The sequence below is a fragment of the Fukomys damarensis genome, unplaced genomic scaffold, assembly GCF_012274545.1.
Source record: "Fukomys damarensis isolate Sample0158 unplaced genomic scaffold, DMR_v1.0_HiC HiC_scaffold_9, whole genome shotgun sequence".
Lineage (NCBI taxonomy): Eukaryota > Metazoa > Chordata > Mammalia > Rodentia > Bathyergidae > Fukomys > Fukomys damarensis.
Genome location: NW_022900921.1, coordinates 5222529 through 5250018, shown reverse-complemented (window position 1 = coordinate 5250018; position 27490 = coordinate 5222529). Strand labels below are relative to the sequence as shown.

At 52.1% G+C, this 27490-nt stretch overlaps 2 long non-coding RNA genes across 2 annotated transcripts; both read right to left on the bottom strand.

Annotated features, from left to right (window-relative positions):
* On the bottom strand, positions 1-13634 carry LOC104873166. The gene is made up of 4 exons (XR_783387.2): positions 13597-13634; positions 11623-11801; positions 591-689; positions 1-349 (listed from the first exon to the last, which is right to left on the bottom strand). It is a non-coding gene; the product is annotated as an uncharacterized LOC104873166 (long non-coding RNA).
* Positions 13628-27490, bottom strand: LOC117285367. Its single transcript, XR_004516364.1, has 3 exons — positions 26605-27490; positions 14780-15884; positions 13628-13654 (listed from the first exon to the last, which is right to left on the bottom strand). It is a non-coding gene; the product is annotated as an uncharacterized LOC117285367 (long non-coding RNA).

The following is a 27490-nucleotide window of genomic DNA, read 5'->3' as shown; positions in this document are numbered from 1 at the left end:
CAACTGAGTTACATCTCCAGCCCCTTTTGAAAATGTTGAAACAGGGTCCTGCCCAAGCTGGGCCCACACTCAAGGTCTTCCCGCTTCAGCCTCCTAAATAGCAGGGATTACGTGTATGCACCGTCACACCTGGCACGGCGTCTCTCTCGATGCCCTTGGCCAGGGAGCAAGAGCAAACTTCGTGAAGCCCCGTGAGCAAGTCTGCGTGGTTTTGAGCACCGGCCTGGCACTTGGACATTGCTCACTGTACAATAGCTCTTCTTCCAGGAGTCTTTTTTGGGAACAAAATAATCCTTTTTGATAACTTGCCATTTGCGTCCACAAGCAGAAGTCCAGCATACCATAAGCACTTTAATTGAAAAAAAAAAAAAAGACTTTTTAACACTCGCTGTATATTTACTGAGTGCCTGCTATGACCCAGGCAGTATATAAGGACTGGAGAGACAGAGTCGTTTGAGTCATCAGTGTGGGCAGAAGTCCCACACAGTCAGCCAGGCTCCCCAGCCGCCACCCCTGGGCCCAAAGAGAGCCCCTCACTCCCTGGCTGCTCAGGATGTTGTTTGTGCGATGGTGACAGGTGCCCAACTCACCTGGGGTCTTGTGCAGGTCCAGATTCTCGAGGTCCAGAGTGGGGCCGCAGTCCCCCCAGGCTCCCAGCTGACCCCGATGCTTCTAGGTCTCCAGTCACCCTGGAAGTAGCAGTCTAGAGGTTAGGGAACTCTTCTGAAGGCCTGCCCTTCCCTGAGGGTTCCTGGGGAATGCTGCAGGGAGACTGAATCTGACAGTATGGTTTGCTCCTGCTTCCTTCCGACTCCTCTGTTTTTAGGTTTTGTTTTTTGAGACAGGGTCTCACTATGTAGTTGAGACTGACGTGGAGCTATGTAGCCCACGCTGGTCTCAAACTCACAGCGATCTTCCTGCCTCAGCCTCCCGAGTGCTGGGATTACAGGCGTGCACCACCACGCCCAGCCTCTGATTCTTCTGTTTTTAGAATCCAGTCTTTCCCCTTCAGCCTACCATCCCACCTGAGGCAGCCTCCTCTAAGAGAGGATGCATGGGCCGGAGATTTGGCTCAGCGGTTCCACTGCCTGCCTCACAAGCGCAAGGACCCGAGTTCGGTTCCTGGTACCAAAAAAAAAAAAAAAAAAAAAAAGATGCATGTTCCTCCCTTTGGCCATTTAGTAAATATTTCCTGAGCACCTACTGTTATGTCAAGACCTGTGCAGAGCACAGTTGGCATTCAGGGGAGGATGAGACAGCTGCTTCTGCCTCTACTGGCTCCAGGTAGGAAGTGCCGCCGGGTCATGGGACAGGGAAAAGCTACCCGGGGCTGTCTGTTGCCTGAAGACCCTGCCCTGGCAAGATCCTGACAATGCAAGCCCCTCTGGAGCCATAGCTCAGTGGTGGGACTGACCAGTCCCCAGGAGACATCCTAATAAAGTGCCCACCGGGCCACATGTCCCTTCTCACAGGCAACAAAGATCCCCGAGGCCTGCAAACACTTCACCAGAAACTGCCAGGAAGGGTGGCCAGGTCAAGGGCCTGGCCAACGTCAAAGTGAGGCACCCACTCTGAGCAGAGGGCCTGCCCAATCTAAGAGCCGCCAAAAACTCAGGCAGAAGCGCTGAGTCAAGTTGAGCGGTCTAAGAAAAATCGTCTTGCTTTTCCCGGGGCTTCTGGTAAGTCAAAGCAAATCTCCCTCCATCAAACAGACTCCTCCCTTCCATGTACTTACCTGTAGTGAGCGTGTAAGCTGGGTACATGCCTGTAACCCCAGCTACTCATGAGGCTGAGGCAGGAAGATTCCCAGTTTGAGGCCTGGACAACTTAGTGAGACTATTTTAAAATAAAATAAAAAGGCTTAGGGATATAGCTTAACAGAGTACTTGCCTAGCATGTTCGAGGCCCTGAGTTCTATCCCAGGTACAACAGTAATAATAATAACCCAAGATGGTGATGCACACCTGTAATAGCACATGAGAGGCTGAGGCAGGAGGATTACCACACAAGTTCAAAGCCACCCTGGGCTATGTGGTTCAAGGCCAGCCTGAACTACATACACAGTGAGACCTTGTCACAAAAAACAAAGAAATTAAAAAACGACAACAATAATAATAGTGACACATTTATAAATAGCTATACCCATAGGATCAGCTTGTATATACTAAAGGCAATGAGCCCCAGGCCCAGATTCTGTCTGTGGGATTTATGTCCGTTTACTTAATTATTTAGTTTTGCGATGCTAGGACCTTTTGATGCTAGGCAAGCACCCTGCTACCAAGCTATGTCCCCAAGCCACAGGACTTGTGCTGTTTAGAAAGTCAGTCTGTCAGACTACGATAGTGAGCTGTTTTAGGACCTGGGGGTTGAAATGGTCAAAAGAAATTCTTGAGCGAGGCCTGGGGAATAAAGCTGAGATGGTGCAGAGCTCGGAAGGCTCAAGTGAGCGACATGGTGTGGACTCAGTCCTAGGGAGCTCTTCGTCCTCAGGTATCCTAGGAGCAGGAGGGCACTCGAGAGGCCGAAGTCACCCAGCAAGACAGGAAGCCAGGAAGCAGGCTGAGTTCAGGCTTGGGCACTTGGGACAGCATGCTCTACCAAGAATGTATTCCAAGGGTTGGGGAGGCGGCTCAGTGGTAACAGGGCTTGCCTAGCACACGTGCCGCCCTGGGTTCAATCTCCAGTTCCAAAAAACAAAACAACCAAAAACCTCCCTCAGGGAGCCCAGCATCCCTTGAGAAGGGCAGGGCCCCCGAGAGGGCCTCCCCGACCCCTCCAACTTGCAGGTTCCATGACCTCCTCCCTGCCCACCCTGGGGACCAAGCTTCCAACGTGTCCCTGGGGACAAGCCACATGCAGATCAGGGATAGCATCTGGAGGTTCTGACGAGACAAGGAGGGTGACAGATGTGCCAGCAATGTGGACAGTTTCTGCCAGTTCACAGAAAGCCTGGCGTGCAGAGCGCGGTGCTAACCCTGAGGAAGGGACTTCCCTCTGTCCAGGAGAATGTACTAGGAGCCACCTGAGGTGACAGTGAGACTTGTGTTGGAAGGAAGAGACCAGAGCATGTCACTGGACTCCGGGAATGTCCCCCTCGGACGCCCCCAGTGGGGCCACGGGACCTGTTTAAGAAGCATCCTTACCACTCCTAACGTGAAAAGCTGGATGCCACTGGAGCACCTGCCACTCCAGGACCAAGTAAATAAAGCACAGTGCGAGCAGAATGAGGCAGCAAAGGAAGGAGGGGCATCCAAAGGCTCTGTGCATCTGGTATAGAAAGAGCCCTACGAAAAGTATCCAGTGACAAGCAGATCTCAGGGTACCATGTGCCGTATGATCTGTGTGCGGTACAAACGCGATGCAAATGAAAGTTGGGGAGCAAACCTTGTGCTTGCTAAGCAAGTGCTCAGCCCCAGAGTACCAGCCCCAGCCCCAGCCCCAAAGTGTACAGTTGTATTTGAATACCTGCGCGCACGTGCACACACACACACACACACACACACACACACACACACACACGCAATTTAGGGAAATAAAAGATCTGGAAAAATACACACCAAAACAATGACTGGTCTGTGCTGGAGGCCAGGGAGGGGCCCTGGGAAGGGGCTAGGAGCTGGGGCCAAGGCTGTGGAGACTGGAAGGAGTTGACCTGTGGTGTTATGGGGACTCCAAGAAGCCTTCTGCTGTGGGGCAGTTGCTGGCTGCCCCCCGAGCTGCTTGACTCCTCCAGAAACTGGAGCAGTGTTGGGATGGACCACATTTCTCTTTCGGGCTAATCCATGCGGTCCCCTGCGCAGCCCAGGGCCCGCTTGGCTCTCTCTGGGCCTCAGAGTCAGGGTCACTCTGGGCTGCTCCAGCTGGGCCAGCCTTGACCCTAAGTGTATTCTTCCAGAGTCTGCTCATGGAGGTCGAGCTCCAACAGGTGCCCAGAGAAGCCCCACTTCCTGTGGCCTACTGAGAAGTAGGGTAGGCTGGGCTGGGAGCTGCAAAGGTGGGAATAATTCATTTACCCGATGGATGCTAACTGATTAATAAGAATTAACACGGAGGACACTCTGCACTGGCTGCAAGGAAAGGGGTGCTCTGAAGCCAGGGCGTGAGCGCTAGGCCCAGCGGCCATGTGCAAGTATAGATTTTTGCCACTCCATCAGGCTACAGAGACACGTCAGGGGAAGGCCCTGTCCTGAGGATGCCACAGGAGGCAGGAGGGTGGATTTCAAGCACTGGTGAGGAATGCGGCTCAGTATGAGGCCACAGCACTCAGGCCCCCTGGCCCCAGATGCCTCGCCACAGTCAGGCTTCTTCGTTAAGAAAACCCTGGAAAGTGCTCCCGGTGCCAGGTGGCTGTCATGGGAGCCTCCTTCCGGCGCCGGTGAGCAGCTGTTTCTCCCTCAAGCCCTTGAGAAAGCAAATGGTGAGGGCGGGATGGCCCGGGCACCACAACGACTGGCCGTCCAGGACCTACAGCTCTGGTGTGCTCCTTCTCCAGCCAGGGTTCTGGAAGAGTCTCAGGCATGAATGGGGGCTTGATGCCCATGCCACCCAGATGCTTGGCAACAAGGGAGTTCTTGTGGTGCTGACCCCCACCCAGCTAGGCCAGCTGCCGGTACAGCATCCACGTAAGAGTTCCGGAAGACGAGTTTGACACAGGAGAAAAAGCCTGCATTATCCTGGCTTCTCAGCTGGGAGGGAGAGGTGGACGGGGTGGCAGAGGGCACTGCACCCGAGAGCATCTGGCCCTGGATGTCCAGTTCCCTTATCCCCAATCCCGAACTGCATTCAGAGTTCAAGGAGAAGCCAGCAGCTGCTGGGTGTCCAGTGCTCGCTCTAGCTGGTCAGGCTGGGAGGACTTGCCTTCAGAGAAGCTGGCCCCATCCTTGCCACAGCGCAGTGGGGAGGCGACAATTCCTGGGTTGCAACCAAGATGAGGTAGGGCGTGAGTCATTGCCGAGGCGTCTGCTCTGGCCCTTTGTGTGCACAGAGGGGAGGAGGAAGCCAGGAAGTACCTGCTGGCATGGGGGCTGGAGGAGGAGAGAGGGTGCACACGTGTGTGCATCTGTGTGTACACACGTGTGTATTTTGTGTCTGCATGTGCCTCAGGCCACTACCCCGGAGTGCATATCTTCTGTGCTGTTTGCCCAGACAACCTAAAAATAATTTCCATTTAACTGTAAGATCTGTTATTTATGTACAAAATGCTTGCCCAGCATATATGCTTTTCTACCCACATTTTATCTACGATCAACATCAAGTTAAAATGAGTCTGCATTATTTATGCAGACACAGGATGGCTGGTGAGCAAGAGGCGGACTAGAGCACCTGCCCAGACGGGGCTGGAAAGCCCAGAGAAGAGCGGTCCCTGCGTGTGTGACAAGACTGGGGTACGCATGGATTGCTGGTGATGGCACTGATGGTGGTGATGACACAATGGAAAAGGACACTGCCGGACCCTGGGGTGGCTGCCTCATCCCTCACCCACACAGGCCCTTGGCACATCTTTGCTGAGTTTCTCTGCAGACTTTGGGAAAGAGCATCCATGTAGGAGTCCTGTGTGTCTATGTGGAGCTGGATGACCCATAACTCGTCACGGACGGGAGACATCTAAGTGAGATTCTGTCTGAAAGTCGGTTTACTGGAGAGATTGCTAAGGAATGGTGATGCAGTTACCAGACTGAAAGGAAGATCAAAACCACGAAGGAAGAATAGATCAATGAATCTCTTGTGGATACTCGATAAAGGGGCAGGGAGAGATAAATCGTGGCCCGGTGACAGGTCAACAGATCCATGGTTAGATCCAAACAGGGAGGTATAGACAGGTAAATAGAAATAGAGAGAGAGAGAGAGAGAAGAGAGTCAGAGCAGAGAGGAGATACAATGCTGCAGAGGCCCGAATAACGCCCACCCCTAAATGTTTACGTTGTCCTTCCCGGAACCTGGGAAGGTGGCACCTCACTTGGCAGAGGTGCTTCACGGGTGTGATGAAGGACCTGGCCACCGGGAGATCTTCGTGGGCTATCCACTTGGGCCGAATCCCGTCACTCGTCCTGCCACTGACTGACTCTCACCATGTTCCAGTCTCCCCTGTGGAATTTCGTTGGTTTGTTTCTTTGCGGTACTGAGGATCAAACCCAGGACCTTAGCACGTGCTAGGCAAGCTCTGGACCCCTGAGCTGGAGCCCCGCCCCGCCCTCTTTTCAGTTCTTGGTCCTGTCAAACTCATCGCCGCCTCTGGGACTCAGTCGCTGCCCTTTCTCTTGTCTTTTGTCACTCAGATCTCAGTTTCAGAGGAGAGCTATCTCCTTGCTTCCAGAGTTTTGTCCTAAAGCCTTCGAGTACACTCTGTTCCCAGGGCCCGGGCTGGGGCAACAGGATGTCCAAGCTCCTAGCCTGCACTGGCTGGCACCAGCCCCAGCCCAAGTCCCGCCCAAGGTTGCGGGATGGAGCAGAGTGCATGAGTCACCAGGCCACAGACACAGTCCTGTTGTTGGAGGGACCTAGGCAGCTATGTTGTGGCTGACTCAGGCCAATGGCCCAGTTGAAAGGGAAAGTTAGGAATTTTCCCAAGTTCTTCAGAATCACCCTGATCCAGGAGGGAACTGGATCAGTGGAGGAGCTGCAGACAGCCGGTGTGCTTGCTGAGGACTTCCATGTCCCCAGGCTGAGCTAGGCCCGGCTATAGGAGGAGTGGATGGCACATCCGGTGGGTGGCACAGCCAGGGTCGCACGGCGCGTGTCTCCTGGGCCTCTCCTTCACCCACCCCTTATTTAAGGAGCACCCACTCTGCCAGGTCAAATACTGCCCTCCCACAAGGCAGGCGTGAGCACAGGCTTGCCAGCTCACCTCACAGTTTTGCCGGGTGAGGAAGGGCACAGAGCCAGATGCACGTGGGCGGCCTGGGACAGGATGGGCAGCCAGAGGACTAGGTAGCGGGGCAGGCGTGGAGGAGGCACCCAGGCAGAGCCAGCCTGGCTGGGTCAGATTCCTAAGCTGCGCTAACAAACTGCCACCAACAGGGTCCCTGACGACAGAAGCTTCTCCAGCTCTCACGGCTGGAAGTCTGAAATCCTGGGGCCGACAAGGCCTTGCTTCCCCAGAGCCTTCAGGGAGGAGCCTTCCTCAACCCTTCCAGCACCCGGCAGCCCCAGGTGTGCCTTGGCTTGTGGTGGCATCATCAGGGTCCCTGTCCTCATCCTCACGTGGTCCTCTTCCCCCCGTGTTTGTGCCTGCACGTGGCTGGGTGCCTGTGTCCGAATTCTCCTTTTCCTTTGCAGTACCGGGGGTGGAACTTGGATTTGCACACGCACAGCAAATGCTCTACTACGTTGCCTCCTTCCCAGCCCTTCTCGCTGTTTTATTCTGAGACAGGTTCTTGCCAAGTTGTCCAGCCTGTCCTTGAGCTTACAATCATTCTGCTTCAGCCTCCCAAGAGGCTGGGATTATAGGCGTGCACCACTGTGTCCAGCAGAAAATTTCCTCTTCCGTCAAGATGACCAGTTGCAGGGGATTAGGGTCCACTGTCATGACCTCAAATTAACTGTGTTAGGTCTGCAAAGAACTTGTTTCCAAATAAGATCACCTTGGCAGGTACTGCAGAGTATGAGGACTGTGTGTATGTGACGGGGACGCAGTCAGACCATACCTGTGGCCAGAGGCCTGGAAGGGCAGGTGCTCAGCTGGAGCCCTTCACCTACGGTTCTACACACTCCTCCTGAACACAGCTTCCAGACTCTGCTCCCACGGTTCCTGGTCTCTGACAGCGCCTCTCCCTCACTTGGCAGGCCACGCCTCAGGCAACGAGCCAGTACAGGAGCTTGCATCCTCTGCGGGGCTCCGTCAATATCCCCACCATGCCCAGCCGTAGCTCCTTCCCTGTCCCCTCCCGCCCCACGCCAAGCTTACCCTCAGAAGCCTTAAATCCAGTGCCCCGGCTAGTTTAAAGTTCCCTCCACGCTATCCCTGTCAGGCTTTTCCCTGTGCTTGGATGTCCCCACAAGAGGGCATGTGACAGCTTGGAGGCAGAACTATTGGACATAAACAGGCCTGACTGGAGGACCGGCTGCCACGTGGAGCCCCGCCTGTGACTGGGCTGAGGTGGAACATGGCCCACCAAGGCCACGGGGACCAGCAGGAAAACCCATACCAGCAGCCTCCCTTGCCCACAGCCAGGGTCAGAGACTTCAACATTAGCGAGTCTGACAGCTTCTACTCTGTGAATCCCGCCAGGGGAGCCCGCCTGAGCAGCTCAGTGAGAGGGACCTGCGTTCCAGAGCCTGGCAGCCTGGTGACCTCTCACTCAAGTCCTAGGGGAGAACTGGCACTCAGGCGCAGGAGGGGCCGTCTGGGAGCCCATCTAGAGGCGGCAGGCTGCAAGTGAGGGAAACTGAGCCAGCCACGCCAGCCCAGGGCCCAGAAGAGGCTCTGAGGCCCCAGGATCAAACCGCCTGTTCCCCTCTCCCTCCCACCTTCCTCGGCTGACTCCCCTGCTGGAGCTCCCCTGCTCACTCCCAGTGGCCTGGCTGTTGGTGACCTTTGGTCTGGGGAAGCTGGGGCCTCGGGGCCCACACCCAGGCCAGCAGGCGGAGCTCACTGAGAGTAGGGAGAGACCCAGAACTGTCACTGCTCGGAGCAGGCGGGGCTGCCCCTCGGGTCCCAGCCAGCCAGTCCTGTTCTGCCTTCTCTGGGGGAGGAGCTGGGGCACCCAGAGAGCAGGGAGGAGGCAGGGCTGGCTGCTCACCCTGAGCCCAGAGTAGTCTGGGGGAGCCCGCCTGCTCCTTTCCAGACAGAGGGCCCTGAGGGCAGCACCGGGAGATGTCGGCGCCACCAGACCCCTGGGGGCCCCAAAGACTGATTTTAGAAGTTGAGCCAGCTCTGTGTATTCAGAGCTATTTCAAGCTTGCGATAATCAAGTCTAGCTGGGGGCTGCCCCAGATAGCCAGACAATGGAAGCCAAAGGTCTGTGAGGATGGTTCGGCCCGGGGCCGGGTGGTTCACTGCAGTCACATGTGGGGGTCAGGAGCTGAGGCTTGGCCCCTGCTCTGAATTCCAGGTAGGTAGGTCCTCAGGCCAGGTGAGCCTCCGGAACCCCCACTGTCACCAGTCAGTGTCCCAGTGGACTGGCAGATGTGAACAAAATGCTTCTTTTTTTTCCCCTCGGCCTCCCAGAGCACTGGGGTTCCAGGTATGCACAGCCAGGCTGGCCCAAAGTGGTGCTTCTAGGAAAGTTTTCGTGGAGAATCGCCTGATACCCAGGGAGCGTACAGAATGCCCAGGACTTGGGCTCAGCCTGGCTTTGAAACTGCTTTTCAGATGAGAGGTGGCCTCTGTAGGCCCAGCCGGAGCCCATGTCGGGGATCCGGCACCGTCCGAGGCAGTGGGGTTGGCCTCTCCCCAGAACCATCTGTCAGCTGTGTGACTGTGTCCCCTTCCCGAGGAGCCCCCTGGTCCTCTGCTGAGGCTGATCACAGGGGATGAGGGAGGCCACGCAGCATGAGGCTGTGGTCCAGAGTCTGAACGCTGAATGTGGTACCCAGGCCTGGGCAGGGAGGGTGCCCCGTGGAGGAGGAGGGCCGGCTGTCCCGCTCCACGCGGTCCTGCTGTGTGTCTGACTTCCTCCACAGGCCCACAGAAACCTTCTTCTGGGGACTGTTGAGCACTGTCCTCCTTGTCCGGGGACACTGTCCCCAAACCCGGCAAATCCCAGTGTCCTGTGCAGCATCAGGAAAGAGGAACACTTTCTCCCCATCCTACCTTTGAATTAATTCTCCAGGTGGTCACGGTGCTTCCTGCGGTCTCACAGCTTCTGTCCATCATTTCACGGCTGTGTGACCTTGGGCAAGGTCCTTAGTCTCCCTGTACCTCATTTCCTCACTTCAAAAATGGAAATACGACAGCCCTTATCTTAAGAATCATTGTGAGGGGTCGGGCAAGTATGAAGTGTTTCATAAACAGGGGTATGATTATCGTCTGCAGGTCCTCCTCGCCTACCCTCCTCCTCTGTCCCCCTAAATCCAGACTTGGCTCCTTCCTCAGCCTCCTGGGTCTCTGCCCTGGGGTAGCTGATCAGGTCCTGTTCCTAAGCAAGTAGCCCACAGGGATGTGAATCTGGGCATCCTACGTTCCTGCTGGGAGCTCTTCGGAACCTGGCATCCTCCTTGTGGCCACCATTCATACAATTCAAGCAGATTTCAGGAATGAGCGTTTGTGTACAAGGAACGGAAGGCAAGAAACAGAGAGGGTGGGGCAGTCGCTCAAAGCCACCCAGTGAGTACAGACCAGAGCTGGGTGGGAGAGCCAGAGCCAGCCTCTCCCCGACTCGACAGCTCACATTTCTTCAGGAGCCTCACTGGCTCCCGCTTTCCTGCTCAGAGAAAGCAGCAAAGTATGGATCCAGCCCCCTGGGCCTGAAGCTCCCTGGGCAGACCCACGGGCTGCCAGAGACGTTACAGGAGTTGATGATTCAACTTCCTGCCTTTTGAGAGCTCCCAGACCACAGAAGCTTTCTTGCTTGGAGGATGACGGGCCACCTCCCTGTGGAGGTCCAGCCACAATGGGACAGGGCCAGCCGCACACAACAAGGGCCAGGCAGGGCAGGGGCAGACCCCAGGGGCTCACTCTGGTGTCCCAGCTGTCTGGCCCCCAAAGTCTGTCCCTCTATGGGTTAATGATTACCACACAGGGTGCCCCATCACTGACTGGCCAGGGACTGTCCTGGTTTTAGCCCCCCAAATCCCTTATCTCAGGAAACACTGGCCCCTCTGTTACCACCCGTGACATGACCTCACGCCTCAGTGACTCTGGGGAGAATATTCTAGAGCCCGGGACAGAACATTCCAGAATAAAGAGTTGTCAAACCATGGCCCGAGGGCCAGACTTGGCCTTCTGCCTGTTTTTGTACAACCCATGTACTAAGAATAGTTGTCTCATTTTTCAATGGTTGAAAACAAACTTAACGAAGAAGAATACTTCTTGACATGTAAAAATTATATGAAATTCAAATTTCAGTGTGCATAAATAAAGGAACACAGCCACGCTTGCCCATTTGCATATCGTCTCTGGCTGCTTCCGCTCCCAGGCCGAGCTGAGGAGGCGCTACAGCGCAGACCTTAGGGACCCGAGGACCGCAGAGCCCACGTGGCTTTCCAGCTGACCCTTCCCAGTGACTGTGCTCTAGCGGCAGGCAGAGGGTGAGTGTGGGGGTGGGCGGGGCTGTCTCCCCAAGAAACGCAGCGCAGGGGAAGGAGCTAAGATCGGAGGAGTGGGCGAGATCCCACAGCACCAGGCCAGGATTCACAGATCAGCTGCGAACACGGAGGCAGGAACACCGTGAGGGTTTCTTTTAAGACTCTCTTTGCCCGTCCGAACAATGGGGTGAAGGTAGAGCAGTCGGAAGCCATCTGCTTCTCTCTGGCTCCACCTCTTAGTCTTTAAGCAGAGAGTCTTTTCTCCAGCAAATCAGTCATGTGCCAGCGACTGCTGTGTGACCTAGGGTGGGCCCTGACCTCCCCCGGCCTGACTTGAGGATCCTGCCACCAAGGGAGCGGGTGCCTCCCTACAGACCCCACTGCAAGCCCGACGCCCCATTCCGTCCGGACGTTATGCCAGGGTCCAGCAGCACCTACTGTGAGCAGGGCCCTCTGAGGGCCTCCTGGGACTGCGTGTCTCCTGCAGCTTCAGACTGGGAGCAGGTGCAGGGGGGCCAGTTCTCGGCACCCCACCGACAGCCCATTTAGGTGACAGCACCAGAAACTCGTCCAGGGCCAGCCACGCCCTGAGAGCTAGGGAGCCGAGCCACGAAAACCTGGAGAAATAGAGGCAGACTCTGGTGGGCCTGGGCCAGGGCCCTGCCTTGGCCCTGCAGTGAGGTACACTGTCCCCTCCTCCCCAGCCTCGAGAAGAGGTGTATGTGAGCAGGTGATGCTGGGAAGGCTGTGGGCAGCAGCCTCTGCGGGCCTCCTGGGTGCCCTCTGCTACCGTGAGCTGCCCCCTGGGGACAGTCACCCCATGGGCCTGCCTCCCTCTTTTCCTCTGTCCCCACCACTCAGGTTGCTGACATCAGATCCGAGGACTTTGGACAACCCAGGTCACCAGGTCACTACGGGTCAGCAGAAGTAAAAGTCTGTACTGAAGGTGTAGCTCTGTTTCTGGGCTCTCCTTAGAACTCCTACATGGGGGTCTGGGGATTTACCTCAGTGCCACTGCCTGCTTCACAATCGCAGGGTCCTAAGTTTGTTTCCAGCTACCAAAAAAAGAATTCCTACATGGGGTGAGTTGGGTCAGAGGACTTGCTTATTTATTATTTATTTTCCAGTGCTGGGGGTCGAATGCAGGGACACGGCCACTGAGCACGTCTTCAATTCTTTTATTTTGAGATAGGATTTCACTAGGTTGTCCAGGCTGGCCTCAAACTTAGGATCTTCCTGCCTCAGCCTCCGAAATAGCTGGGATTACAAGCATGTGCCAGCACAACCAGTAACAGTTTTTTATTTTTTTGTTTTCTTTTGTTTTGTGTTTTGAGACAGGGTCTCACTACGTAGTTGAGATTGACGTGGAGCTTACTATGTAGCCCAGGCTGGTCTCAAACTCACAGCGATCCTCCTGCCTCAGCCTCCGAAGTGCTGGGATTCCAGGAGTGCGCCACCACACCCGGCCCCAGTAACAGTTTTCAAGTAAACTTTTTCTTGAAGTATAATATACTTACAAAAAGTACACAGATCTTGAGTGTACAGACAACTCCTGTGGTCACACCTGTGTGACCATCACTTGTGTGATCAAAACAGGGTGTCCCTAGCCCCTCAAGCCCCTGCTTCCTCTCCAAGTCCCTGTGCTGGGGTGACCACTATCATCACCTCTATCGCTGCAGATTAGTTTTACCTTGTTTTTTCCTTCAGTACCCAGTATTGAACTCAGGACCTTGAGCTTACCAGGCAGGCTCAGTAGTTTTTCCTAATTGTTTTTTTTTTAACTCTTTTTTTTTTTTTTTTTGGTACTGGACCAAACTTGGGACCTTGTACTTGCAAAGTAAGTGGCAAAACCACTGAGCAAAATCCCCCGCCCAGTTTTGCCCACTTTTTGAACTATATGTCAATGGAATCTTATAGTATGTACTGTTTTTATGTCTACCTTCTCTTGCTGAGTGAGATTCACTCATGTTAAGGAAGGATAGGATACTTTGCTTGGTCTTATTGCTATATTCCATTTTATGACTATACCATAACTTATTTATTCATCTCACTGCTGATGGAAAACTGGGTTGTTTCCGGCTTGGGCTGTTACAGATTCTTCATGTCTTTTGGGATGCATATGTGCGTGGAACTGTTGGTCCATATGGTATGTTTCTGTTCTGCTTTCCCTAGGATTGGTATTTTTCCCACTACTGGGACTTGAACCCAAGGCCTTCTATATGCTAGGCAAGCACTGTAGCACGGAGCTACATGCCCAGCCCTTTTTAAAAATTTCATTTTGAGACAGGTCTCACTCAGTTGCTCAGGCTGACCTCAAACTTGGGATCTACCTGCTTCAGCCTCCCGAGTAGCTGGTATTACAGGCATGCAATGTGCCTTTTTAAAAAAAGGTCTGTGGGGCTTGGGATTTACCTCAGTGGTTCCAGCACCTGCCTCGCAACTGCAAGGGCCTCAGTTCAATCCCCGGTACCTAAATAAATAAATAAAATAAAACAGGGTCTGAAGCTTCTGTGATGTTTCTAGAATTCTTTCTACAGGTAGGGAAAGGCACATCTCGACCCATTTCTCAGGCTGCAGATTCTTGCCAGGACAACTGCTCGAAGGGGATCGGAGATGCTGGCCTGCAGCCTCTTGTGGGTCCCTGGCCGGCTGAGGTGTTGAGGTCTGCGGAAAACCTGTGCTACTGGCCCTTGGCCCTGGAGGCGGCAGGGGCCTGTTCCGGTGTCAGTGGAGCCTACAGAATCAGAATCCAAACCAGAACCGAGATCTGACAACCGGGCGGATTATTTGAAGCTGACCAGTCTGGGAAGCTGAGTTTTCTTTCTGTGGGTAAGAATCTGTCAGACCAGGCACCTCGACACGGCCATGTGGTGTGGAAAGCGAAACAGTGGTGTTCTGTGCTCCACAGTTTACGGCAGGGAAGGGGCCGATCTGGTCCCATCTGAGCCGCTCCTACCTAATTCATGGGTCCCTGCTTTCCCCATCACTTCTACCAGCGGGACTTCCTAACCATCTAGCTGTTTTCAGCTCTACACCCAAGGGCGTGAGGCATCACTGCAAACCGCTTCTCTGTATCTTCCCTGGGGAAGTCAGTGCTCCCTCAGGGTAAGCAGTGCTGTTCATTGGTCGCAGGCAGGGCCAGGAACTACAAGCAGCCTGCAGGGTCTGCTGGAGGGGGCGGTGAGGGCTGCCAGGTCCTGGCTCCTCTGTGGGGACCTGGGCCAGGACCATAGGGCTCTGAAGTATTTAAGTATTGCCCTGAAGCTGGGGTGGATTTTGCAATGGACCTAGGGTTAGTTTTTTTCGATTCTACATGGAAAAGGAATGTGCTCTGCTGAAAATCCTACTGGCTATTACGTGTCTGTACCATCAGACTGCGTCCGGCCGTCCTCCATCCATCCCACTGGCTTCCCTACTTATTCCTGGGATGTGATGAGGTTAGGGATGGGACCGAATTCCTCCCATGTGGAGAGCCGGTTGGTAGGTTGTTGCTGAGTAACCCTACCTGCTGGCCAGTGGACCTCTGGATTCACACCTGTACAGTGGGACGATTGTGGGAGCTGACTTAGAACGAGGCTCTAAAGAGCTACTGCACCTGAGAGAAGGCCCTCTGATGGTTTCATTGTGGGCGGTCCCAAGGAGTTAGGTCTAGGCTGGCACTCTGCAGGTATATGGAAGAGAACCGATTAGAACGCATAGCTGTAAGTGACAGAAAATTCACTCACATTGCCTTAAGTACAAAACAAAAACAAAAACTATTCATCTGTTTGGTTGGTGGGCTTACATAATAGAAAAATTCAGCGGCTTCAGGTACAGTTTGATCCAGGGTCTCAAAAATGTCCTCAGGATCAGGTCATTCTTCATTTCTACTTTCTTCGGTGTTGGCCCCGTTCCCAGACTGGTAGCAAGACAGCTGCCTGCAACTCCAGCCTCATATCTCCAAGACCAAGAGACAGGAGGACATCTGTCTGACCACACGAATCTCTGGCATTAACTCTGGTTGGACTTCAGGGTCTGGCATGGTTTCTGTGGGCAACCACTCTGCAGCTCCGCACGGTGCAATGTCTCGTGCCGCTGTGACAGGCTGGGTCGCTTCCTATTGGACTCACTGGGGGGAATGGACTCCACCAGAAATGCATTCCTCAGCCCTCCACCTCTCCTTAAAATACTCTTTGGCCTGGGTCTCATTAAGGTGCCCAAGCTGGCTTTGCACTCGGGTTCCTTTTGTTCAATTCTATATTCTCTCTCTTGGCTACCCAGGTCGGGAGCATCCCTGGAGTAAAGCGCTGCCTCCTTCTGAGGCCTCACCTGCTCCTGCTGACGGTGCCACTCCACCTCGGTTCTGCCGGTCCGACACTCGGCCTGGGGACTGAGCCAGGAGTGGGGCCCCAAGAGGGCGACCAGCCCCAGGGAGCTCGCCGTGATGGTCCCCGGATGCGGCCAGGGTCTGCTGCGTGGCGCTGGAGACCGCGACGGGGGCCAGGCCCGGATGGAGCCGGCTGTGAGGTGTGACCGGAGTCCACCCCCTGGCTGTGGGGCCCTCTGTCTGGGGTTCTCCGAGCTTCCCAGTCATCGGTTCTTTCTAACGCTTCAGTCAAGGTGGTCAGTCCGCTTCATTAACAGCTACAAGGACGGAAGATGCTGCTGAGGGGCAGGGTGCTTCCCTAGCAGGCTGGAGGCCTTGGGTGTGATTCCCAACACTGAAAAACAAAACAAAAGAACAAAAAGTCTTTTTGCCAGGCGTGGTGGCACAGGCCTGTGATCTGAACTACTCAGGAGGCTGACACAGAGGAAAATCAAAAGTTCAGGGGTAGCTTGGGCAGTTTACTGAGATCCTATCACAAAATAGAAAGGCCTGGGACAGAGATCACCGGTGGAGCACGGACCCAGCATGGGTGAGGCCCTAGGTTCCATCTCTAGCACCCTTCAAAAAACAAATTTAAAAAGCTGGGCACCCGTGACCCCAGCACTCAGGAGGCTGAGGCAGGATGATTGCTGGAAGTTCAAGGCAAGCCTAAGCTACATAGTGAGCTCAAAGTCCATCTGAATTAGTGAGACCTTGTTCTAAAGGGCAGGGGGATCATTTTCTGTCACTTGCAACTAGGAAACGTTATAATCTTTGAGACAGGACGACCGAATAATCTCCCTTTCTGTTTTTCAGGTGAACACATTGGAGCTTAGGCACAAGCTTGCGCAGGGTCAGTTTCTGAGGTAAGGCCCAATCCTAGGCAAGACGGAGCAGACCTGCATCGGGCAGGTGGGAGCCAGGCCAGGGAGAAGCCTCTCACAAGTCGGGCAGCTTCCCCAAGTAGGGGAGTTCTCCGTTTTTGGAGGCATCCAAGGCACGCTGCAGCAACTCCAGTCCTCCCCTACCTTTGGACTGAACATGGCCCTGGCAGGCCCAGGTTTCTCCCAGTGAACCCAAACGGGTTAAGAGGAAAACTCCTGGCGCCTTCTACGTCACGTTCCCTGGGTGTCCACACCAGCACACCTGTCCCGGTCGTGGTGCAGCCACCAGTCCTATGTCCCTCGGCAAAGTCCTGGCGTTTACTGGCCTCTGTCACTTTAACGAAAAAGCCCCTACACCAAACAAATAGGAGCACAGACATTTGCAACTAATTATGGTATTGCTGATCCGTCAGATTTCATCGCAAATTGCATGTTGAAACCGATCGTGTGCGCGTCAGGAATAAACCCGGACACGGTGACACGGACACGGGGGACTCGATTGATGACTTCGCTGAGACTCCCCAGACCCCCTAAAGAAGAGGAGAGCCCTGACCAGGTTGCTTGGGCACCCAGGTGGAAGCCTCCCGCCCCTGCGCCTGGCCCCAGGAACCGGCCCTGCTCTAGGATCCGCCCACTTCGGGAGACCGCAGGCGCTGAGTATCCAGGCCTTAATTCCTGGTTTGCAAAATTGCAGCTTGGGTTGGTGTCGGAAGGGGAAGCCGGCTCTGAGTTGAAGCCCTCTCAGGCTTCTGGGAGGACGGGAGCCTCCCGCTAGGGCAGACAGCATCCCGCCCTCCCTTCCGTGGTCCTGGGCCCTAGAACACGGCCCACCTTTTGGATCAGGTGGGGTCCCTGGCTCCGAAAGAAAAAGGAGCAGGGTGGGGTGGGCTTCTGCACCTGTGGGGTCCCCCAGGGCTGCAAGTCCAAGAGACACAGCCCCACTTTGCCAGAGGACTTGCAAGATGCATGGGTGGCGTCCTTCAGCCGCGCGTCCCTGGAATGTGTCACCAAATCCCTGTACCCCAGAAAGAAAGCAGGTAGGGGTCGCAGGGCAGGCCGCCTATGCAGGTGTCGGGCAGACACCTGCTTGCTGTGAGCCCGGCCAGGAATGCTGTACACAGAGCTGGCCGGGGCCAGAGGGACAGTGACTCAGCCACCCGCTGACAGCCTGCACTCCTGCCTGCACTCCCGAGCCCTCAGGGGAAAGGTCTTCCTCTCTGCCTTCAGCAGACACCGCCCTGGGGCTTCAGCTCTGGGGCGAGCACCTGCCAACTCGCTCCTGGCTCTTGGTTCCGTCCTCAGCACTACGAAACAAATTGTCACTGAAGACGTCGAGGGTCTACAGGGAAGTGGGCCATGGTGGGCCGGGGAGAACTGGCACATGCATTGGAAGTGAGCGGCCGAGGCTGAGCTTTGGGAGTCTCCCGGGAAACAACGGGAGATGGAATCCGGAGAAGGGACAGTGACAGGCACAGGACCTCCAGGCCAGCCTTGGGCATGAGCAGGTACTGGCAAAGGAGACGGGACGGGCAGTTGGAGGGGTAGAGGGCACCAAGGGGGTGGCACGAGCAGCTGCAAGGAGGCGATGTGAGGAAGCTGAGACCCAAGGACGGACCCTGGACTCGGCACAGAGAGAGAGGGGCTTGACAAAGGCAGGTCTAGGGTCGGGACGTCTCGGGACGATAAGGGAAAGCAAGGGCTCGAAGGTCAAAAAGCCGTCTAGGAGTTATGCTGTCAAAGGCCCGGCACAGAAGCGGAGTGAGGCGGACACAGGAGCTTTGTGGGTGCAGACAGAAGTGATCAACCCTGGGGAGGGCAGTTGGGCGGAGGGAGACGGGTGTTGGCACGTGGGGATGGCATCTGGTGCACTGAAGTTGGGGCAACCCGGACACAGGGGCAAGGGACAGCTGGGCCGGGCTGGGGAGGACAGGACAGGCACATTCAGGAGCGAGCGGTGCCGCCCGTGTCTCCCACTCTGAGGGCCTCTGTTTCCTCAGCCGAATCACGAGCGGTGGTGAGCGAGCACGGTGGGGAGGAGGCGCCACAGAGCCTCTAGGAGGGGCAGTGCGAGGAGTCTCGGGCTGTGGTGTGCCAAGTACCAGGGTGCGCACCTGTGACCCAAGCTGAGCCCCTGTCCTGAAATAAAGGGCTAACCGGGCCTGGTGGTGCACACCAATAACCCCATCATCACTCCAGAGGCTAAGGTGGGAGGATCGCCATGAGTTCAAGGCCAGCCTGGGTGACACAGCGAGACCCAGTCTCAGAAACAGAAAAGGGGGTGGGCTGGGGATTCAGTTCAGCTTTAGAGTCCTTGTCTCTCGGGCTCCAGGCCCCAGGTTCAATCCCCTGTTGCTCTAAAATTAATGAATTAAAAGTGGAGTTCGTCAGTGCGGCTCAGTGGGAGGGAAGAGGCCAGGCATGAGGCCCTGGGCTGGGTCCCTGGCACCTCAGAAATGCAGGGTGCGAGAGTGCTCAGCCCTGGGGTTTATCCTCAGTCCCAGGCAGTCTGAGGTCATGGGCAGGGCTGGGGTCTGAGATGGGTCAGGCGCAGCTTTGCCAGGCCCTTCTAATGTGTGTGTAGTTTTTGTTTGCGTTATCCTGGAGATTAAACCCATGGCCTTCACAGTGAGCTACATCCCCAGCCTTATGTTTTCACATGGGGTCTCACAGAGTCACTAAGTTGCCCAGGCTGGCCTCAAAATGGCAACACTCCTGCCTCAGCCTCCCAAGTAGCTGGGATTATAGATGTGTGCCCCACTTGGCCAAACCAAGATCTTGAAGAAGAGGTCAAGGGGTTGAAGGGCCTGTGCACCTGCATGAATGCTGAAATAAAAACTAAAGCAGGAGGGCCAGGGATTTAGCTCAGTGGCACCATGCCTGCTTCTCAAGCACAAGGTCCTGAGTACGATCCCTGGTATCAACAACAAAGCAAACAACTAAAGCAGGCGTGGTCTTTAATGTGGTGACTGAGGGCCAGGGGCTATGTGACATAGTCAAGGGATGAGCTGAGGGGCCGTAATGGGGAGCAGTAACTGGCAGTGATGGACCTTCAGCCACTGGGGTTGTTTTTCCCTCCTTCCAGTGGCTCGGAATGATGGAGGAGGATAGAAGGATCAAGATGGCACCTCCCTGTCCTACACTGAGGGCCACAAGGGCCACAGAGGGGAGACTCTGAGAAGCAGCGGCCTACCAGGGGAGCCCATGCAGAAATGAGGTTGAAACTGGGGGATTTCATCCAAGGTCTCAGAATCCGTGAGCTTTAGAGCGCTTTGAGAGAATTTCTGAAATGGGCTAAGATGGGAGATGAGGCCAGAAAAGGGAAAAGAAAGGCACGTGGGGTTTACGAATGTCTGTGGCCCAGCACTCGGGAGGCTGAGGCAGGAGGATCACTGTGAGTTCCAGGTCAGCCTGGGCTACATGATGAACTCAAGGCCAGCCTGAACCACACAGTGAGACCCTGTCTCAAAAAAAAAAAAAAAAAAAAAAAAAAAAAGCGTGGGATTTCTGGGCTTCTTAGGGGGACAGAGATGAACAGAGACAAAGTGCTTGAGGAGGTGAAAGCAGAGAGCGTGGCTGGGCTGGATTCACTGCGAGTGAAGAAAGATTTTGCTCCTGCTGATGGAGCTCCATCTTTACTCCTAGGTAGGATGAACCCACAGCCTTGGGGTGTGCAGTCCACACTGTACCCTAAGCTACAGCCCAGCACCCAGGTAGCATATCCATCCAACTCTCCTCACAGAATGGATGGAGAACCACAGCCACCGGCGAAAGGGAACTGCCTGCCCACACACAGAGCACAGTTAAGTCTGTAGAGAAGTTCGGGCCTCACAGAAACAGAGAGGAGAAGTGAGCGTCTTCCCCGCTGGGGAGAGAGGCTGGGCACAACTGGTGAGGTAACTGGGGCACAGGGAATCCAGATCTCCCCTCAGGCGAGGGCTTCGTGTTCGAAATGAGAGGAGGTACATTAAAAAGCTCAGGTGAGCCGGCGTGGTGGCGCACACCTGTCATCCCAGCACTCGGGAGGCTGAGGCAGGAGGATCGCTATGAGTTGGAGACCAGCCCGGGCTACATGGTGAGTTCCAGAGCAGTCTCAACTACATAGTGAGACCCTGTCTCAAAAAAAAAAAAAGCTCAGGCGAAGAGGTGCACTGGGGGAAAGACAGGAGACCCACACACATATGGCCCACTGATTTTTAACCAAAGCTGCCAGAGCAGTTCGGTGGGGGAATGGGCAGTCTTCCCAACAAAGGGTGCTGGAACACTGGGCAGCACACACAACACAGGGAGCCTTGACTCCTCTGGTCCACGCAGAAACATTAACTGAATAGGGACTGTCAAGAAACATAGAGAAGAAACCAAAGCATTAGTGAGCTTGGGTTTGGCAGAGAATTTAAATAAGATACAAAGCAGCACAAATGAGGGAAACAGATACATTTCTCTCTTTGTTATTATCATTGTTTCTCTGAGACAGGACCCAGCTCCCTCTCTGTCCTTCTCCTGCCTCTTCCTCTTCTCCCCTTTTCCCCTCCCCTTCTTCTCCTTCTCCTTGTTTATTTATTTTTGTTTTTTTGGTTTTTTGAGACAGGGTCTCACTATGTAGTTGAGACTGACCTAGAACTCACTATGTAGCCCAGGCTGGTCTCGAACTCACAGCGATCCTCCCGCCTCAGCCTCCCGAGTGCTGGGATGACAGACGTGAGCCACCACGCCTGGCCTTCCCTCTTCTTTGGACTGAGTCTCACTGTGAAGTCAGGCCGACCTCCAACTCTCCGTCCTTGTGCTGGGATTCCGGGTACGAGCCACTGCCATGACGATACACGGGCTTTCATCAAATTGAGAAACAATCGAGAAGGCCTGGGAAGCCTTGCCACGTCATACTCATTCTCATCCTCTCTCCGCCCACCACTTTCTCTCCCCGTGTTGGTGCGGATCAAACCCAGGGCCTCACCCGCTGGATGTGATCTATCGGGCCACACCCCAGCCCCAACCGTCCTAATTACCATCATTTTCCAGTAATCTGAAAGGATAATTCCTTTAACTGGACTCACTTTCTATAGCGATGTGGACAATCTCGGCCTTTTACAGGTCCAAGTAAATTTAACAATCATTTCATGAAAAACCCAGATGAATTTTTATTAGAAATTCCACTAAACTGCCAGGTGTGGTGGTGCGTGTCTGTAATCCCAGCACTCGGGAGGCTGAGGCAGGACAGTCGATCTCTGCAAGTTCACAGCCAAAGCCAGCCCAGGCTACATGAGTTGAAGACCAGCCTGAACTACCTGTGAGACCCTATAGATGACTTTGGGGAGAACGGATAGGCTTGCTTGCAATATTTTTGCCATAGTTTTCCAATCAATGAACACCAAATATATCCCCACGTTGTAAGATCATCTTTAATTTCTCTCAAAAACACTGTTTTTCTGCATTAGACACCTACTCAAGTTTTATTAGATCAATTCCTAGTAACTTGATATTTTCAATGATAAGGGCTAGCTTTTTAAAATATAATTTCCTCTTTGATACTGTTAAATACATTGGCTTTTTGTTTATTGATTTTTTTGAAGTTGAGAAAACCTGCTGCATTATAATTTTAATGATCTATAGATTTAAAATTTTTTCTTCTGTCAATAAAGATAAAATCTACAAATCTTCCTTTTCCAAACCCTATCCCTTTTCTTTCTTTTTCTCTTCTCACTGCACAGGCGAGACCCTCCATGTCCAAATGGGTACTTTGTTTTGTTCCAGTTTTCAGAGGGAAAACGTCCTCTGTTTCACCACTAAGTATGATGTTTGCTGTAGTTTTTTTTTTTTTTTTGGTACTGGGGATTGAACTCGGGTCCTTGCGCTTGCAAGGCAGGCCCCCGAACCACTGAGCTAAATCCCCGGCTGTAGTTATTTTTTAAAAATAGCCTTTATATGATTAAAGAAGTTTCCTTCCATTTTTGGTTTGGGAAAATTTTTCTTAAAATGCATCCATTTAATCTAATCAATGTCGGATTTTTATCCAGTTCTTTTTCCGCATTTATTGACATAACTGTATAAATTTTGTCCTTAAATTTGTTGCAATAAATTAAATGTTGTAGTAAAAACAGTAAACTGTTTTTTTAAATGTCAACCTAAACTGGGCATGGTGGCACAGGTCTGCAATCCCAGCACTCAGGAAGCTGAGGCAGGAGGATTGCCCTGATTTCAAGGCCAGCCTGGGCTATATAATGAATTCAAGGCCAACCTGAACTACCTAGTGAGACTCTGTCTCAAAACAAAACAAAACAAACAAATAGGCACCCTAACCTTGATTCTTAAGACTAAATATAATTTGGTGGTCGTATGTATTATTCCTTTTATATGTGGTCAAGTTTGCTTAATAAACTTTATTTAGGGTTTGTATAGCCTTGTGTATAAGTGACATTGACCTGTAATTTTCCTTGATTGATCTTGTCATCTCTGGAGTCAGGGTTATGTTAACTCCATAAAGTGAGCTGAGGAGAATAACTTCAATTCTTGATGGTAGAAACTTTTAAAGTTCTAGAAGAGTTTGTATATGAACAGAATTACTTTTTTCCTCAAATATTCAACACAATTCATAGGCAAGCTAACTGGGTTTGGAGTTCTCTCTGTGGGAATATTTTAAATTACTCTTTAAATCTCTTTAAGAGTTATGGGAGAATTCAAGTGTTCCATTCCTTCACGAGTCACCTGGTAATTCATTATTTTTAAGGTTGGGGGTTTAGCTCAGTGGCACCACACCTGCCTCACAAGCTCAAGGTCCCGAGTTCAATCCCTGGTACTGGAAAAAGAAATTCATTATTTTTAGGGATTTTTCCATTTCCAACTAAACTTTTTCTATTTATTGGTATTATGCTGTCCATAGTATCCTCTTATTATCTTTTAGATGTACACAAGAGCTCTTGCAATGTTCCCAACTTCATTTCTAATTGTAACTCATTCTATTTCTTTTGTAGCCTCACCAGAGTGTTACCAATTTGTCTTAATGGGGACAGGGCTGTGACTCAGTGGCAGGACATTTAGTACTCTGTGAGTCTGGGTTCCATCCAGCACCCAAACAAACCAAAGAAAATTAAACAAAAATAGTCATATTGTAGAACAAAATTTAGTTCTTAAAAAATGCTGTTGTATGGTTAGCTTTTATTTCATTAATTTTGACTGCTGTATTATTTCATTCTTTAAGTAAAACTTTCTAACTGCATCCTTGGCTCATTATTTTTCAACAATTCTTTTCAAATATATGTATTTAATGTTATAAATTTTCTTCTAAATGGTATTCTAGCTCTACTCACAAATTTTTCTATATGAAATTTTTACTGCTAATTTATGCTTTTCTTCATGAATTCATAGGATTTCATATGCTGCATACAGGCTATGGGTCTTTGTTGTGTCACGAGACAGGGTCTGGCTATGTAGTGATCACATGACACACAGCCTCTACATCTGGGTATTTCACTTAGCAGGATGTTTTTGAGGTTCATCCATGTCATAGAATTATTAGAAATTCATTTTTTTAAATTAATGGATGAATGATATTTCCCTGTAGATCACAAATGTAATTCTAACATTAGAAGAAAGCAAATAGCATACTGAACTTCACATAATGCCAATTTAGTATTTTAACATGTATATAAGCATAGAAAAAATAGGAAAAATATAGCCAAATAATAACGGTAGTTCCCTTTACATAGTGCTATTAGTAATTTAAATTATTTTTTCATTAAGTTTATTGGTACTTTTAAGGTTACATCATCACTGGGATCTTGTACCTTTACATGATGTATCTTGGTTCTTATTTTTTATCCATTTCCCCTGCCCTCCTAAATTATTATTATTAGTACTAGGAGTAACATTTGAGACTATGTAGTTCAGTCTGGGCTTGAGCTCAACTCATGGTGATCCTCCTGCCTCAGCCTCCTGAGTGCTGACATTACAGGTGTTCACCACACATCTAGCCTGAATAATTTAAATTTTAGTTATACTGTATTTTCCTATTTTTACAATATGAAAAATGTCATTTAAAAAGATAAACAAGCAGGAATATTTACCAACTCATTCTACGAGGTCAGTATTTCCTTGGGGTCAAAGCCAGACAAGGGTATCAAAAGAAAACTACTCTTATGAATCAGACACTGAAATCTTCAGCACAATGCTAGAAAACCAAATCCAGCAAAACATGAAAAGGTTCACACCATAACCAAGTGAAGTTTGTTCCAGGAATAACATCTATCAATTAACGTAATATTGCCACATCACTAGAAGGACAAAGCCCAGGCATCTTAATAGCATCTGACAGAATTCACCACCCCTTCATGACAAAAATACTCAAAGAGATAAAACTAGAAAGGAACTTCCTCAGCATGATAGAAAGAACCTCTTCAAAAACATCTTATTTGCACAGGCATTTAGCTCAGTGGTTCCGCTGCCACCTGTCTTGCAAGTGCAAGGACCCGAGTTCGATCCCCGAAAAATCATCTTATTTAATGTTGAGAGACGAATGTTTTCCTCCTTAAATCACGAACAAGACAAGCAGATCTGGTTTTTTTTTTGGTTTTTTTTTGGTGGGGTGCTTTGAGACAGGGTCTCACTATGTAGTTGAGACTGACCTGGAACTCACCAGCCCAGGCTGGTCTCGAACTCACAGCAATCCTCCTGCCTCAGCCTCCCGAGTGGTAGGATTACAGGCATGCGCCACCGTGCCCAGCTAAGAAGGTCTGCTCTTAACAGTTTTATTTAACATTAGAGTGTAGTAGGAGTTCTAGTCAGGACAGAAAAAGTAGTAAAAGGCTTCTCGACTCGAAAAAAAGTAAAACTGTCTCTCACAGATAGCAAGACTTGGTGAAGTACATGGAAAAGCTGAAGGAATCCGTGAAACTACTAGAAGTCATGAACAAGCTCAGCAAGTTTGCAAGATATAAGCTCAACAGACAAAAAAAGAATTGTACCTCTGTACATTAGCGATATAATCTAAAAGTGAATAATAAAGAAAAGTGAATAAAGAAATCAATTCACAAGGATGAAATACATAGGAATAGATTTAACCGAGGACATGCAAGGGCTCCACCACTGAGCCACTCCAAAAGACAGAAGTGGGTCAGGGATTACGTGGGGCTGGGGCGGGGCACGAGAGGCCTGGGAGAGTAATTGCTCATGGCCAGGGTTGTTTGAGGGAGGTGATGAAATGTTCTAAAATTAACTGTTACGATGGTTACACAATTTCGTGAATGCACACAAAAAACTGCATTGTACATTTTTAACAGGTGAATCATATGGCATGTAAATTATAGTTCAATCAAGCTGTTATTTAAACAACAACAACAATTCAATGAAATCCAGCCAGTGACATAACTGGTACGGGCTGGGGGCAGCTTTACTGGCCAAAAGGAAAACTATACTGTAATAGTTTACTCCATTTTAACACAGTAAAGATTCCAGTACACCTCAAAACAGGAATGTTTTTCTCTATGTCATTTAACTTTTCTATTTAAATAGGTTGACCTATTCAGGTACGGTGGAGGGCGGCAGCACAGTGATGTGCGTCTGTCATCCCCACCCTGGGGAAATGGAGGCAGGAGGACTACACCTTCGAGGACAGTGTGGACTGTGCAGCAACGCTAAGAGCCTGCCTCGTCACCGCGCCTCCCGTTTAAATGGACCTGAAGGCCAGATCTCTCCTAACCTCGACTGAAGCCATGCTGGGCCAGTGGAGAAGTACATTTGAGCCAGAAATTAAGGGAGACAGGTGGAGATGGCTCGGCAGCCTCCGCCCACCACGAAGACCAAGGAGGCTGGGGAGGAGGCAGTGTGAATTCTGCAGGCCCAGGAGACATCATCACATCCCTTAGCCTGACATCCGGTGACTCTGAGAAGCTGGCAGAGCCAACTCCAGGCCTCTCGTACCTCTCCTGATGCTGGCCAGACCGGCCAGGCCAGTCCTGTCCCGCCTGGAACCTGCCACACCCCGCCTCATCCTAGAGCCTCCGCCGCCGCCGCCGGCTCCTCTCGCCACGTTTCTTCATCGCATTTCACCGTGCACGAACCACATCAACACATCGCAGTTTCCCGACTCCGTGTGCAACGTGCAAGCACGGCAAGGGTTCAGGCACACACATCCCTTCCCCAGCTTGTGCGGACGAGGGGACCCCGCACCGATCCCGCCTATGCTGTTCTGACTCTTACTCCCACCTGCTCCAGCTGCGACTCTGCAAGCCCTTGCTCCGGGCTCCAGGAGTTTCTGGGAGCCCCGGGGGGAGCTGTAGAGGAAGTCCAAGAAGGTAACACGTCTACGTTCTCTTTCCTCTGCAGCCCTCCTGGTCATGCCGTCCCGCGGTGGAGGTGTGGGTCCTCCCGGTGTCGGTCACACTGTCACGGGGATTCACGGCTGAGCAGCTCAGCTTGGGTCTCCATCCTTAACTACTTGGTGACGAGGAGGCCCAGTTCTGGGGGGCGGCCTCTGCTCGTGGAGTCAGTCATACAGCAGCATGGGGCTCAGCTCAGAAAATATCAGAGGACCCCACTGAGCACCCCCTCCAGCTGCAAAGCTGGAAACCTACAACCCCCAATTAGCAGGTGCACCGCCCAGGCCACGGGATTCCCCACCCATGACATTCCAGATTTTCTGATGCTGACTAGGGCCCTGATCTGAGGAGGAGGCGACTACCTGCCACCCAGGGCCAAGAACCTTTTGAAGTCTGTGGAAACTCGCTCATTTAACTTTCTCTTCCAGCCACAGCCCCTCGCCCAGGCTCGCGCAGGCTGAGGTGGTCATTGACTGCCTTTCTAGGAAGGCCGTATTTTCCTTTTTGCCTGCATATGCCCAATCATTCTAGGTGGGCCAGAGACAGCAAGAAATCCTTATAACTCCTTGGACCCCCGTTTTCAGAACGGCAATAGTGCCATAAGGTTAAGGTGGGAGGTCCTCTGCCACTTATAGCCTTCCTCTTGGAGGAGAAAGATGCTAATTAGTTAGTACTGATTCCAGCGCCCAGGGAGTTAGCCTAGGGACACTGCGCCTGCCTCCCAAGCGCAACGTCCTGAGTTCCATCCCTGGTACAACAACAACAACAAATAA